We start from the raw sequence: 14826 nt of genomic DNA, 5'->3' as shown, positions 1-14826 counted from the left end.
AATCTTCAGCAAAAACACCCTGACAGCTTAAAATCCTCATGAGATCTTACCTCCTAATTTAAACTTGGTCATGTAGACGAGGTGGCCGAGTGGTTAAGGCAATGGACTGCTAATCCATTGTGCTTTTCATGCATGGGTTCGAATCCCATCCTTGTCGGTATAATCTGCTTCTTTCCCTTTGACAAGATTGGCTTTCATTTTTAGTCAAAATGGTGTATACTTCAAGCATGAAAGTTGATTCTTTTCTCTTTCAAGAAAGCTGCTATAGTCCTATCGTCTGGTTTCTACATGTTCATGCAGGCAAGTTGGCTGCGTAGTTAAGATGATACATTAACAATGCAGTTAAGAGATTGAGCTATGCATGCATGGCTTTGAATTCAATCTGTCCTATTTCTTTTCTGATTCTTTTAAGTTTCCAGCTCAAGGTTTTTTTTCTGCCCAAGCAATGAATTCTTCAAACATGAAAGTTTAAATCTTCTACCATTCAAGAAGGCTGCTATCAAACTTTGCTTAGAGAGTCAGATACGTAAGGAGGAGGCATTTCAAAATAGTAAAATAAAAACCACTGGTATTACTTTTTTCATGCTTGATTCCATCTTTCTTCCTCTTTAGCACTTATAGCAGATTCTTACTCCCACTATTGCACTATCACAGAGACTTAGCAAAGGTCAATTTGATGTTGTCCCACTATGAGGATAGAAAGCTTCATAGTGAGAAGATGGAAAAAAGGCACTGCTGAGGTTTGAACTCAGGATCTCTTGTTTACTAGACAGGCGCTTTAACCAACAAAGACACAGCACCACAAGCTGGTGAGGACGGGAAAGCCAGGGAAGAATTAATCACTAATCGATAATTTCAAGTGGTTAATTGAGCAAAACAACATTGAGCTTCAGTTCCATTCCAAGCACAGCAGAAGCATTGAATAAGATGTCGCTCTCAGTCATGGCAATTAAGAAACTGAGTATTTTTTGAAGAGCATTCTCGAAAAGGACCATGACAAATTTGCAGAATGCGACAGAAGCTGTATCGAGAACAAGGGCTTGGGATTTGAAGTTCCATAATTAAATGATCCATCTTTTATCACAGCTGGAAATTGGGACTTGTTTTGCTTCCCATTCATGAGACAGAATAGACAGATTGAAAGAATGCCACTGCAGTGCCAAAAGTAGAAACAATTAGGAATGATTGATAAGTTGCTATTAAAACCCTTTGCACTGGTTCATTTCTGATAAGGTTTGTCCTAATCTAACTTTAGACAATAGATACTCTAGGAGATGAGATGAGGCCACACTGCCAAAAGCCTTTATACAATCTTCAGCAAAAACACCCTGACAGCTTAAAATCCTCATGAGATCTTACCTCCTAATTTAAACTTGGTCATGTAGACGAGGTGGCCGAGTGGTTAAGGCAATGGACTGTTAATCCATTGTGCTCTTCATGCATGGGTTCAAATACCATCCTTGTCGGTATAATCTGTTTCTTTCCCTTTGACAAGATTGGCTTTCATTTTTAGTCAAAATGGTGTATACTTCAAGCATGAAAGTTGATTCTTTTCTCTTTCAAGAAAGCTGCTATAGTCCTATCGTCTGGTTTCTACATGTTCATGCAGGCAAGTTGGCTGCGTAGTTAAGATGATACATTAACAATGCAGTTAAGAGATTGAGCTATGCATGCATGGCTTTGAATTCAATCTGTCCTATTTATTTTATGATTCTTTTAAGTTTCCAGCTCAAGGTTTTTTTTTTCTGCCCAAGCAATGAATTCTTCAAACATGAAAGTTTAAATCTTCTACCATTCAAGAAGGCTGCTATCAAACTTTGCTTAGAGAGTCAGATACGTAAGGAGGAGGCATTTCAAAATAGTAAAATAAAATCCACTGGTTTTACTTTTTTCATGCTTGATTCCATCTTTCTTCCTCTTTAGCACTTATAGCAGATTCTTACTCCCACTATTGCACTATCAAAGAGACTTAGCAAAGGCCAATTTGATGTTGTCCCACTATGAGGATAGAAAGCTTCATACTGAGAAGATGAAAAGAAGGCACTGCTGAGATTTGAACTCAGGATCTCCTGTTTACTAGACAGGCACTTTAAACAACTAAGGCACAGCACCACAAGCTGGTGAGGACAGGAAAGCCAGGGAAGATTTAGTCACTAATCGATAATTTCAAGTGGTTAATTGAGCAAAACAACATTGAGCTTCAGTTCCATTCCACGCACAGCAGAAGCATTGAATAAGATGTCGCTCTCAGTCATGGCAATTAAGAAACCGAGTATTTTTTGAAGAGCATTCTCGAAAAGGACCATGACAAATTTGCAGAATGCGACAGAAGCTGTATCGAGAACAAGGGCTTGGGATTTGAAGTTCCATAATTAAATGATCCATCTTTTATCACAGCTGGAAATTGGGACTTGTTTTGCTTCCCAGTCATGAGACAGAATAGACAGATTGAAAGAATGCCACTGCAGTGCCAAAAGTAGAAACAATTAGGAATGATTGATAAGTTGCTATTAAAACCCTTTGCACTTGTTCATTTCTGATAAGGATTGTCCTAATCTAACTTTAGACAATAGATACTCTAGGAGATGAGATGAGGCCACACTTCCAAAAGCCTTTATACAATCTTCAGCAAAAACACCCTGACAGCTTAAAATCCTCATGAGATCTTACCTCCTAATTTAAACTTGGTCATGTAGACGAGGTGGCCGAGTGGTTAAGGCAATTGACTGCTAATCCATTGTGCTTTTCATGCATGGGTTCGAATCCCATCCTTGTCGGTATAATCTGCTTCTTTCCCTTTGACAAGATTGGCTTTCATTTTTAGTCAAAATGGTGTATACTTCAAGCATGAAAGTTGATTCTTTTCTCTTTCAAGAAAGCTGCTATAGTCCTATCGTCTGGTTTCTACATGTTCATGCAGGCAAGTTGGCTGTGTAGTTAAGATGATACATTAACAATGCAGTTAAGAGATTGAGCTATGCATGCATGGCTTTGAATTCAATCTGTCCTATTTATTTTATGATTCTTTTAAGTTTCCAGCTCAAGGTTTTTTTTTTCTGCCCAAGCAATGAATTCTTCAAACATGAAAGTTTAAATCTTCTACCATTCAAGAAGGCTGCTATCAAACTTTGCTTAGAGAGTCAGATACGTAAGGAGGAGGCATTTCAAAATAGTAAAATAAAATCCACTGGTTTTACTTTTTTCATGCTTGATTCCATCTTTCTTCCTCTTTAGCACTTATAGCAGATTCTTACTCCCACTATTGCACTATCAAAGAGACTTAGCAAAGGCCAATTTGATGTTGTCCCACTATGAGGATAGAAAGCTTCATACTGAGAAGATGAAAAGAAGGCACTGCTGAGATTTGAACTCAGGATCTCCTGTTTACTAGACAGGCACTTTAAACAACTAAGGCACAGCACCACAAGCTGGTGAGGACAGGAAAGCCAGGGAAGATTTAGTCACTAATCGATAATTTCAAGTGGTTAATTGAGCAAAACAACATTGAGCTTCAGTTCCATTCCACGCACAGCAGAAGCATTGAATAAGATGTCGCTCTCAGTCATGGCAATTAAGAAACCGAGTATTTTTTGAAGAGCATTCTCGAAAAGGACCATGACAAATTTGCAGAATGCGACAGAAGCTGTATCGAGAACAAGGGCTTGGGATTTGAAGTTCCATAATTAAATGATCCATCTTTTATCACAGCTGGAAATTGGGACTTGTTTTGCTTCCCAGTCATGAGACAGAATAGACAGATTGAAAGAATGCCACTGCAGTGCCAAAAGTAGAAACAATTAGGAATGATTGATAAGTTGCTATTAAAACCCTTTGCACTTGTTCATTTCTGATAAGGATTGTCCTAATCTAACTTTAGACAATAGATACTCTAGGAGATGAGATGAGGCCACACTTCCAAAAGCCTTTATACAATCTTCAGCAAAAACACCCTGACAGCTTAAAATCCTCATGAGATCTTACCTCCTAATTTAAACTTGGTCATGTAGACGAGGTGGCCGAGTGGTTAAGGCAATTGACTGCTAATCCATTGTGCTTTTCATGCATGGGTTCGAATCCCATCCTTGTCGGTATAATCTGCTTCTTTCCCTTTGACAAGATTGGCTTTCATTTTTAGTCAAAATGGTGTATACTTCAAGCATGAAAGTTGATTCTTTTCTCTTTCAAGAAAGCTGCTATAGTCCTATCGTCTGGTTTCTACATGTTCATGCAGGCAAGTTGGCTGTGTAGTTAAGATGATACATTAACAATGCAGTTAAGAGATTGAGCTATGCATGCATGGCTTTGAATTCAATCTGTCCTATTTCTTTTATGATTCTTTTAAGTTTCCAGCTCAAGGTTTTTTTTTTCTGCCCAAGCAATGAATTCTTCAAACATGAAAGTTTAAATCTTCTACCATTCAAGAAGGCTGCTATCAAACTTTGCTTAGAGAGTCAGATACGTAAGGAGGAGGCATTTCAAAATTGTAAAATAAAATCCACTGGTTTTTCTTTTTTCATGCTTGATTGCATCTTTCTTCCTCTTTAGCACTTATAGCAGATTCTTACTCCCACTATTGCACTATCACAGAGACTTAGCAAAGGTCAATTTGATGTTGTCCCACTATGAGGATAGAAAGCTTCATACTGAGAAGATGAAAAGAAGGCAATGCTGAGATTTGAACTCAGGATCTCTTGTTTACTAGACAGGCGCTTTAACCAACTAAGCCACAGCACCACAAGCTGGTGAGGACGGGAAAGCCAGGGAAGATTTAGTCACTAATCGATAATTTCAAGTGGTTAATTGAGCAAAACAACATTGAGCTTCAGTTCCATTCCACGCACAGCAGAAGCATTGAATAAGATGTCGCTCTCAGTCATGGCAATTAAGAAACCGAGTATTTTTTGAAGAGCATTCTCGAAAAGGGCCATGACAAATTTGCAGAATGCGACAGAAGCTGTATCGAGAACAAGGGCTTGGGATTTGAAGTTCCATAATTAAATGATCCATCTTTTATCACAGCTGGAAATTGGGACTTGTTTTGCTTCCCAGTCATGAGACAGAATAGACAGATTGAAAGAATGCCACTGCAGTGCCAAAAGTAGAAACAATTAGGAATGATTGATAAGTTGCTATTAAAACCCTTTGCACTGGTTCATTTCTGATAAGGTTTGTCCTAATCTAACTTTAGACAATAGATACTCTAGGAGATGAGATGAGGCCACACTGCCAAAAGCCTTTATACAATCTTCAGCAAAAACACCCTGACAGCTTAAAATCCTCATGAGATCTTACCTCCTAATTTTAACTTGGTCATGTAGACGAGGTGGCCGAGTGGTTAAGGCGAAGGACTGCTAATCCATTGTGCTCTGCATGCATGGGTTCGAATCCCATCCTCATCGGTATAATCTGCGTCTCTCCTTTTGACAAGATTGGCTTTTATTTTTTGTCAAAATGGTGTATACTTCAAGCATGAAAGTTGATTCTTTTCTCTTTCAAGAAAGCTGCTATAGTCCTATCGTCTGGTTTCTACATGTTCATGCAGGCAAGTTGGCTGCGTAGTTAAGATGATACATTAACAATGCAGTTAAGAGATTGAGCTATGCATGCATGGCTTTGAATTCAATCTGTCCTATTTCTTTTCTGATTCTTTTAAGTTTCCAGCTCAAGGTTTTATTTTCTGCCCAAGCAATGAATTCTTCAAACATGAAAGTTTAAATCTTCTACCATTCAAGAAGGCTGCTATCAAACTTTGCTTAGAGAGTCAGATACGTAAGGAGGAGGCATTTCAAAATAGTAAACTAAAATCCACTGGTTTTACTTTTTTCATGCTTGATTCCATCTTTCTTCCTCTTTAGCACTTATAGCAGATTCTTACTCCCACTATTGCACTATCACAGAGACTTAGCAAAGGCCAATTTGATGTTGTCCCACTATGAGGATAGAAAGCTTCATACTGAGAAGATGAAAAGAAGGCACTGCTGAGATTTGAACTCAAGATCTCCTGTTTACTAGACAAGCACTTTAACCAACTAAACCACAGCACCACAAGCTGGTGAGGACGGGAAAGCCAGGGAAGATTTAGTCACTAATCGATAATTTCAAGTGGTTAATTGAGCAAAACAACATTGAGCTTCAGTTCCATTCCATGCACAGCAGAAGCATTGAATACGATGTCGCTCTCAGTCATGGCAATTAAGAAACCGAGTATTTTTTGAAGAGCATTCTCGAAAAGGGCCATGACAAATTTGCAGAATGCGACAGAAGCTGTATCGAGAACAAGGGCTTGGGATTTGAAGTTCCATAATTAAATGATCCATCTTTTATCACAGCTGGAAATTGGGACTTGTTTTGCTTCCCAGTCATGAGACAGAATAGACAGATTGAAAGAATGCCACTGCAGTGCCAAAAGTAGAAACAATTAGGAATGATTGATAAGTTGCTATTAAAACCCTTTGCACTGGTTCATTTCTGATAAGGTTTGTCCTAATCTAACTTTAGACAATAGATACTCTAGGAGATGAGATGAGGCCACACTGCCAAAAGCCTTTATACAATCTTCAGCAAAAACACCCTGACAGCTTAAAATCCTCATGAGATCTTACCTCCTAATTTTAACTTGGTCATGTAGATGAGGTGGCCGAGTGGTTAAGGCGATGGACTGCTAATCCATTGTGCTCTGCATGCATGGGTTCGAGTCCCATCCTCATCGGTATAATCTGCATCTCTCCCTTTGACAAGATTGGTTTTTATTTTTAGGCAAAATGGTGTATACTTCAAGCATGAAAGTTGATTCTTTTCTCTTTCAAGAAAGCTGCTATAGTACTATCGTCTGGTTTCTACATGTTCATGCAGGCAAGTTGGCTGCGTAGTTAAGATGATACATTAACAATGCAGTTAAGAGATTGAGCTATGCATGCATGGCTTTGAATTCAATCTGTCCTATTTCTTTTCTGATTCTTTTAAGTTTCCAGCTCAAGGTTTTATTTTCTGCCCAAGCAATGAATTCTTCAAACATGAAAGTTTAAAACTTCTACCATTCAAGAAGGCTGCTATCAAACTTTGCTTAGAGAGTCAGATACGTAAGGAGGAGGCATTTCAAAATAGTAAAATAAAATCCACTGGTTTTACTTTTTTCATGCTTGATTCCATCTTTCTTCCTCATTAGCACTTATAGCAGATTCTTACTCCCACTATTGCACTATCACAGAGACTTAGCAAAGGCCAATTTGATGTTGTCCCACTATGAGGATAGAAAGCTTCATACTGAGAAGATGAAAAGAAGGCACTGCTGAGATTTGAACTCAGGATCTCCTGTTTACTAGACAGGCACTTTAACCAACTAAGCCACAGCACCACAAGCTGGTGAGGACGGGAAAGCCAGGGAAGATTTAGTCACTAATCGATAATTTCAAGTGGTTAATTGAGCAAAACAACATTGAGCTTCAGTTCCATTCCACGCACGGCAGAAGCATTGAATAAGATGTCGCTCTCAGTCATGGCAATTAAGAAACCGAGTATTTTTTGAAGAGCATTCTCGAAAAGGGCCATGACAAATTTGCAGAATGCGACAGAAGCTGTATCGAGAACAAGGGCTTGGGATTTGAAGTTCCATAATTAAATGATCCATCTTTTATCACAGCTGGAAATTGGGACTTGTTTTGCTTCCCAGTCATGAGACAGAAAAGACAGATTGAAAGAATGCCACTGCAGTGCCAAAAGTAGAAACAATTAGGAATGATTGATAAGTTGCTATTAAAACCCTTTGCACTGGTTCATTTCTGATAAGGTTTGTCCTAATCTAACTTTAGACAATAGATACTCTAGGAGATGAGATGAGGCCACACTGCCAAAAGCCTTTATACAATCTTCAGCAAAAACACCCTGACAGCTTAAAATCCTCATGAGATCTTACCTCCTAATTTTAACTTGGTCATGTAGACGAGGTGGCCGAGTGGTTAAGGCGATGGACTGCTAATCCATTGTGCTCTGCATGCATGGGTTCGAATCCCATCCTCGTCGGTATAATCTGCGTCCTTCCCTTTGACAAGATTGGCTTTCATTTTTAGGCAAAATGGTGTATACTTCAAGCATGAAAGTTGATTCTTTTCTCTTTCAAGAAAGCTGCTATAGTACTATCGTCTGGTTTCTACATGTTCATGCAGGCAAGTTGGCTGCGTAGTTAAGATGATACATTAACAATGCAGTTAAGAGATTGAGCTATGCATGCATGGCTTTGAATTCAATCTGTCCTATTTCTTTTCTGATTCTTTTAAGTTTCCAGCTCAAGGTTTTATTTTCTGCCCAAGCAATGAATTCTTCAAACATGAAAGTTTAAATCTTCTACCATTCAAGAAGGCTGCTATCAAACTTTGCTTAGAGAGTCAGATACGTAAGGAGGAGGCATTTCAAAATAGTAAAAAAAAATCCACTGGTTTTACTTTTTTCATGCTTGATTCCATCTTTCTTCCTCTTTAGCGCTTATAGCAGATTCTTACTCCCACTATTGCACTATCACAGAGACTTAGCAAAGGCCAATTTGATGTTGTCCCAATATGAGGATAGAAAGCTTCATACTGAGAAGATGAAAAGAAGGCACTGCTGAGATTTGAACTCAGGATCTCCTGTTTACTAGACAGGCGCTTTAACCAACTAAGCCACAGCACCACAAGCTGGCGAGGACAGGAAAGCCAGGGAAGATTTAGGCACTAATCGATAATTTCAAGTGGTTAATTGAGCAAAACAACATTGAGCTTCAGTTCCATTCCACGCACAGCAGAAGCATTGAATAAGATGTCGCTCTCAGTCATGGCAATTAAGAAACCGAGTATTTTTTGAAGAGCATTCTCGAAAAGGACCATGACAAATTTGCAGAATGCGACAGTAGCTGTATCGAGAACAAGGGCTTGGGATTTGAAGTTCCATAATTAAATGATCCATCTTTTATCACAGCTGGAAATTGGGACTTGTTTTGCTTCCCAGTCATGAGACAGAATAGACAGATTGAAAGAATGCCACTGCAGTGCCAAAAGTAGAAACAATTAGGAATGATTGATAAGTTGCTATTAAAACCCTTTGCACTGGTTCATTTCTGATAAGGTTTGTCCTAATCTAACTTTAGACAATAGATACTCTAGGAGATGAGATGAGGCCACACTGCCAAAAGCCTTTATACAATCTTCAGCAAAAACACCCTGACAGCTTAAAATCCTCATGAGATCTTACCTCCTAATTTTAACTTGGTCATGTAGACGAGGTGGCCGAGTGGTTAAGGCGATGGACTGCTAATCCATTGTGCTCTGCATGCATGGGTTCGAATCCCATCCTCGTCGGTATAATCTGCGTCTTTCCCTTTGACAAGATTGGCTTTCATTTTTAGGCAAAATGGTGTATACTTCAAGCATGAAAGTTGATTCTTTTCTCTTTCAAGAAAGCTGCTATAGTACTATCGTCTGGTTTCTACATGTTCATGCAGGCAAGTTGGCTGCGTAGTTAAGATGATACATTAACAATGCAGTTAAGAGATTGAGCTATGCATGCATGGCTTTGAATTCAATCTGTTCTATTTCTTTTCTGATTCTTTTAAGTTTCCAGCTCAAGGTTTTATTTTCTGCCCAAGCAATGAATTCTTCAAACATGAAAGTTTAAATCTTCTACCATTCAAGAAGGCTGCTATCAAACTTTGCTTAGAGAGTCAGATACGTAAGGAGGAGGCATTTCAAAATAGTAAAATAAAATCCACTGGTTTTACTTTTTTCATGCTTGATTCCATCTTTCTTCCTCTTTAGCGCTTATAGCAGATTCTTACTCCCACTATTGCACTATCACAGAGACTTAGCAAAGGCCAATTTGATGTTGTCCCAATATGAGGATAGAAAGCTTCATACTGAGAAGATGAAAAGAAGGCACTGCTGAGATTTGAACTCAGGATCTCCTGTTTACTAGACAGGCGCTTTAACCAACTAAGCCACAGCACCACAAGCTGGCGAGGACAGGAAAGCCAGGGAAGATTTAGGCACTAATCGATAATTTCAAGTGGTTAATTGAGCAAAACAACATTGAGCTTCAGTTCCATTCCACGCACAGCAGAAGCATTGAATAAGATGTCGCTCTCAGTCATGGCAATTAAGAAACCGAGTATTTTTTGAAGAGCATTCTCGAAAAGGACCATGACAAATTTGCAGAATGCGACAGTAGCTGTATCGAGAACAAGGGCTTGGGATTTGAAGTTCCATAATTAAATGATCCATCTTTTATCACAGCTGGAAATTGGGACTTGTTTTGCTTCCCAGTCATGAGACAGAATAGACAGATTGAAAGAATGCCACTGCAGTGCCAAAAGTAGAAACAATTAGGAATGATTGATAAGTTGCTATTAAAACCCTTTGCACTGGTTCATTTCTGATAAGGTTTGTCCTAATCTAACTTTAGACAATAGATACTCTAGGAGATGAGATGAGGCCACACTGCCAAAAGCCTTTATACAATCTTCAGCAAAAACACCCTGACAGCTTAAAATCCTCATGAGATCTTACCTCCTAATTTTAACTTGGTCATGTAGACGAGGTGGCCGAGTGGTTAAGGCGATGGACTGCTAATCCATTGTGCTCTGCATGCATGGGTTCGAATCCCATCCTCGTCGGTATAATCTGCGTCTTTCCCTTTGACAAGATTGGCTTTCATTTTTAGGCAAAATGGTGTATACTTCAAGCATGAAAGTTGATTCTTTTCTCTTTCAAGAAAGCTGCTATAGTACTATCGTCTGGTTTCTACATGTTCATGCAGGCAAGTTGGCTGCGTAGTTAAGATGATACATTAACAATGCAGTTAAGAGATTGAGCTATGCATGCATGGCTTTGAATTCAATCTGTCCTATTTCTTTTCTGATTCTTTTAAGTTTCCAGCTCAAGGTTTTATTTTCTGCCCAAGCAATGAATTCTTCAAACATGAAAGTTTAAATCTTCTACCATTCAAGAAGGCTGCTATCAAACTTTGCTTAGAGAGTCAGATACGTAAGGAGGAGGCATTTCAAAATAGTAAAATAAAATCCACTGGTTTTACTTTTTTCATGCTTGATTCCATCTTTCTTCCTCTTTAGCACTTATAGCAGATTCTTACTCCCACTATTGCACTATCACAGAGACTTAGCAAAGGCCAATTTGATGTTGTCCCACTATGAGGATAGAAAGCTTCATACTGAGAAGATGAAAAGAAGGCACTGCTGAGATTTGAACTCAGGATCTCCTGTTTACTAGACAGGCGCTTTAACCAACTAAGTCACATCACCACAAGCTGGTGAGGATGGGAAAGCCAGGGAAGATTTAGTCACTAATCGATAATTTCAAGTGGTTAATTGAGCAAAACAACATTGAGCTTCAGTTCCATTCCACGCACAGCAGAAGCATTGAATAAGATGTCGCTCTCAGTCATGGCAATTAAGAAACCGAGTATTTTTTGAAGAGCATTCTCGAAAAGGGCCATGACAAATTTGCAGAATGCGACAGAAGCTGTATCGAGAACAAGGGCTTGGGATTTGAAGTTCCATAATTAAATGATCCATCTTTTATCACAGCTGGAAATTGGGACTTGTTTTGCTTCCCAGTCATGAGACAGAATAGACAGATTGAAAGAATGCCACTGCAGTGCCAAAAGTAGAAACAATTAGGAATGATTGATAAGTTGCTATTAAAACCCTTTGCACTGGTTCATTTCTGATAAGGTTTGTCCTAATCTAACTTTAGACAATAGATACTCTAGGAGATGAGATGAGGCCACACTGCCAAAAGCCTTTATACAATCTTCAGCAAAAACACCCTGACAGCTTAAAATCCTCATGAGATCTTACCTCCTAATTTTAACTTGGTCATGTAGACGAGGTGGCTGAGTGGTTAAGGCGATGGACTGCTAATCCATTGTGCTCTGCATGCATGGGTTCGAATCCCATCCTCGTCGGTATAATCTGCGTCTTTCCCTTTGACAAGATTTGCTTTCATTTTTAGGCAAAATGGTGTATACTTCAAGCATGAAAGTTGATTCTTTTCTCTTTCAAGAAAGCTGCTATAGTACTATCGTCTGGTTTCTACATGTTCATGCAGGCAAGTTGGCTGCGTAGTTAAGATGATACATTAACAATGCAGTTAAGAGATTGAGCTATGCATGCATGGCTTTGAATTCAATCTGTCCTATTTCTTTTCTGATTCTTTTAAGTTTCCAGCTCAAGGTTTTATTTTCTGCCCAAGCAATGAATTCTTCAAACATGAAAGTTTAAAACTTCTACCATTCAAGAAGGCTGCTATCAAACTTTGCTTAGAGAGTCAGATACGTAAGGAGGAGGCATTTCAAAATAGTAAAATAAAATCCACTGGTTTTACTTTTTTCATGCTTGATTCCATCTTTCTTCCTCTTTAGCACTTATAGCAGATTCTTACTCCCACTATTGCACTATCACAGAGACTTAGCAAAGGCCAATTTGATGTTATCCCACTATCAGGATAGAAAGCTTCATAGTGAGAAGATGAAAAGAAGGCACTGCTGAGATTTGAACTCAGGATCTCCTGTTTACTAGACAGGCGCTTTAACCAACTAAGACACAGCACCACAAGCTGGTGAGGATGGGAAAGCCAGGGAAGATTTAGTCACTAATCGATAATTTCAAGTGGTTAATTGCGCAAAACAACATTGAGCTTCAGTTCCATTCCACGCACAGCAGAAGCATTGAATAAGATGTCGCTCTCAGTCATGGCAATTAAGAAACCGAGTATTTTTTGAAGAGCATTCTCGAAAAGGACCATGACAAATTTGCAGAATGCGACAGAAGCTGTTTCGAGAACAAGGGCTTGGGATTTGAAGTTCCATAATTAAATGATCCATCTTTTATCACAGCTGGAAATTGGGACTTGTTTTGCTTCCCAGTCATGAGACAGAATAGACAGATTGAAAGAATGCCACTGCAGTGCCAAAAGTAGAAACAATTAGGAATGATTGATAAGTTGCTATTAAAACCCTTTGCACTGGTTCATTTCTGATAAGGTTTGTCCTAATCTAACTTTAGACAATAGATACTCTAGGAGATGAGATGAGGCCACTCTGCCAAAAGCCTTTATACAATCTTCAGCAAAAACACCCTGACAGCTTAAAATCCTCATGAGATCTTACCTCCTAATTTTAACTTGGTCATGTAGACGAGGGGGCTGAGTGGTTAAGGCGATGGACTGCTAATCCATTGTGCTCTGCATGCATGGGTTTGAATCCCATTCTCGTCGGTATTATCTGCTTCTTTCCCTTTGACAAGATTGGTTTTCATATTTAGTCAAAATGGTGTATACTTCAAGCATGAAAGTTGATTCTTTTCTCTTTCAAGAAAGCTGCTATAGTCCTATCGTCTGGTTTCTACATGTTCATGCAGGCAAGTTGGCTGTGTAGTTAAGATGATACATTAACAATGCAGTTAAGAGATTGAGCTATGCATGCATGGCTTTGAATTCAATCTGTCCTATTTCTTTTCTGATTCTTTTAAGTTTCCAGCTCAAGGTTTTATTTTCTGCCCAAGCAATGAATTCTTCAAACATGAAAGTTTAAATCTTCTACCATTCAAGAAGGCTGCTATCAAACTTTGCTTAGAGAGTCAGATACGTAAGGAGGAGGCATTTCAAAATAGTAAAATAAAATCCACTGGTTTTACTTTTTTCATGCTTGATTCCATCTTTCTTCCTCTTTAGCACTTATAGCAGATTCTTACTCCCACTATTGCACTATCACAGAGACTTAGCAAAGGCCAATTTGATGTTGTCCCACTATGAGGATAGAAAGCTTCATACTGAGAAGATGAAAATAAGGCACTGCTGAAATTTGAACTCAGGATCTCCTGTTTACTAGACAGGCGCTTTAACCAACTAAGCCACAGCACCACAAGCTGGTGAGGACAGTAAAGCCAGGGAAGATTTAGTCACTAATCGATAATTTCAAGTGGTTAATTGAGCAAAACAACATTGAGCTTCAGTTCCATTCCACGCACAGCAGAAGCATTGAATAAGATGTCGCTCTCAGTCATGGCAATTAAGAAACCGAGTATTTTTTGAAGAGCATTCTCGAAAAGGACCATGACAAATTTGCAGAATGTGACAGAAGCTGTATCGAGAACAAGGGCTTGGGATTTGAAGTTCCATAATTAAATGATCCATCTTTTATCACAGCTGGAAATTGGGACTTGTTTTGCTTCCCAGTCATGAGACAGAATAGACAGATTGAAAGAATGCCACTGCAGTGCCAAAAGTAGAAACAATTAGGAATGATTGATAAGTTGCTATTAAAACCCTTTGCACTGGTTCATTTCTGATAAGGTTTGTCCTAATCTAACTTTAGACAATAGATACTCTAGGAGATGAGATGAGGCCACACTGCCAAAAGTCTTTATACAATCTTCAGCAAAAACACCCTGACAGCTTAAAATCCTCATGAGATCTTACCTCCTAATTTTAACTTGGTCATGTAGACGAGGTGGCCGAGTGGTTAAGGTGATGGACTGCTAATCCATTGTGCTCTGCATGCATGGGTTCGAATCCCATCCTCGTCGGTATAATCTGCTTCTTTCAATTTGACAAGATTGGCTTTCATTTTACGCAAAAGGTGTATACTTCAAGCATGAAAGTTGATTCTTTTCTCTTTCAAGAAAGCTGCTATAGTACTATCGTCTGGTTTCTACATGTTCATGCAGGCAAGTTGGCTGCGTAGTTAAGATGATACATTAACAATGCAGTTAAGAGATTGAGCTATGCATGCATGGCTTTGAATTCAATCTGTCCTCTTTCTTTTCTGATTTTTTTAAGTTTC

At 38.9% G+C, this 14826-nt stretch overlaps 15 non-coding genes across 15 annotated transcripts; 9 read left to right on the top strand and 6 right to left on the bottom strand.

Moving 5' to 3' along the window:
* Positions 1-75: 75 nt before the first annotated feature.
* Positions 76-157, top strand: TRNAS-GCU (transfer RNA serine (anticodon GCU)). Its single transcript has one exon. It is a non-coding gene; the product is annotated as a tRNA-Ser (tRNA).
* Positions 158-1384: 1227 nt separating this feature from the next.
* On the top strand, positions 1385-1466 carry TRNAN-GUU (transfer RNA asparagine (anticodon GUU)). Its single transcript has one exon. It is a non-coding gene; the product is annotated as a tRNA-Asn (tRNA).
* A 3194-nt stretch (positions 1467-4660) lies between these two features.
* TRNAT-AGU (transfer RNA threonine (anticodon AGU)) lies at positions 4661-4734 on the bottom strand. Its single transcript has one exon. It is a non-coding gene; the product is annotated as a tRNA-Thr (tRNA).
* Positions 4735-5317: 583 nt separating this feature from the next.
* On the top strand, positions 5318-5399 carry TRNAS-GCU (transfer RNA serine (anticodon GCU)). Its single transcript has one exon. It is a non-coding gene; the product is annotated as a tRNA-Ser (tRNA).
* Positions 5400-6627: 1228 nt separating this feature from the next.
* Positions 6628-6709, top strand: TRNAS-GCU (transfer RNA serine (anticodon GCU)). The gene has a single exon. It is a non-coding gene; the product is annotated as a tRNA-Ser (tRNA).
* Positions 6710-7280: 571 nt separating this feature from the next.
* On the bottom strand, positions 7281-7354 carry TRNAT-AGU (transfer RNA threonine (anticodon AGU)). Its single transcript has one exon. It is a non-coding gene; the product is annotated as a tRNA-Thr (tRNA).
* Positions 7355-7937: 583 nt separating this feature from the next.
* Positions 7938-8019, top strand: TRNAS-GCU (transfer RNA serine (anticodon GCU)). Its single transcript has one exon. It is a non-coding gene; the product is annotated as a tRNA-Ser (tRNA).
* A 571-nt stretch (positions 8020-8590) lies between these two features.
* On the bottom strand, positions 8591-8664 carry TRNAT-AGU (transfer RNA threonine (anticodon AGU)). Its single transcript has one exon. It is a non-coding gene; the product is annotated as a tRNA-Thr (tRNA).
* A 583-nt stretch (positions 8665-9247) lies between these two features.
* TRNAS-GCU (transfer RNA serine (anticodon GCU)) lies at positions 9248-9329 on the top strand. The gene has a single exon. It is a non-coding gene; the product is annotated as a tRNA-Ser (tRNA).
* Positions 9330-9900: 571 nt separating this feature from the next.
* TRNAT-AGU (transfer RNA threonine (anticodon AGU)) lies at positions 9901-9974 on the bottom strand. The gene has a single exon. It is a non-coding gene; the product is annotated as a tRNA-Thr (tRNA).
* Positions 9975-10557: 583 nt separating this feature from the next.
* TRNAS-GCU (transfer RNA serine (anticodon GCU)) lies at positions 10558-10639 on the top strand. Its single transcript has one exon. It is a non-coding gene; the product is annotated as a tRNA-Ser (tRNA).
* Positions 10640-11867: 1228 nt separating this feature from the next.
* On the top strand, positions 11868-11949 carry TRNAS-GCU (transfer RNA serine (anticodon GCU)). The gene has a single exon. It is a non-coding gene; the product is annotated as a tRNA-Ser (tRNA).
* Positions 11950-12520: 571 nt separating this feature from the next.
* TRNAT-AGU (transfer RNA threonine (anticodon AGU)) lies at positions 12521-12594 on the bottom strand. The gene has a single exon. It is a non-coding gene; the product is annotated as a tRNA-Thr (tRNA).
* A 1236-nt stretch (positions 12595-13830) lies between these two features.
* Positions 13831-13904, bottom strand: TRNAT-AGU (transfer RNA threonine (anticodon AGU)). The gene has a single exon. It is a non-coding gene; the product is annotated as a tRNA-Thr (tRNA).
* A 583-nt stretch (positions 13905-14487) lies between these two features.
* TRNAS-GCU (transfer RNA serine (anticodon GCU)) lies at positions 14488-14569 on the top strand. The gene has a single exon. It is a non-coding gene; the product is annotated as a tRNA-Ser (tRNA).
* Positions 14570-14826: the final 257 nt, after the last annotated feature.

Source organism: Phyllobates terribilis, unplaced genomic scaffold (assembly GCF_046119375.1).
Source record: "Phyllobates terribilis strain yellow unplaced genomic scaffold, ASM4611937v1 Scaffold_9__5_contigs__length_417890890, whole genome shotgun sequence".
Taxonomy (NCBI): domain Eukaryota; kingdom Metazoa; phylum Chordata; class Amphibia; order Anura; family Dendrobatidae; genus Phyllobates; species Phyllobates terribilis.
The sequence above is the reverse complement of the archived record's forward strand: the minus strand, read 5'-3'. Positions and strand labels throughout refer to the sequence as shown.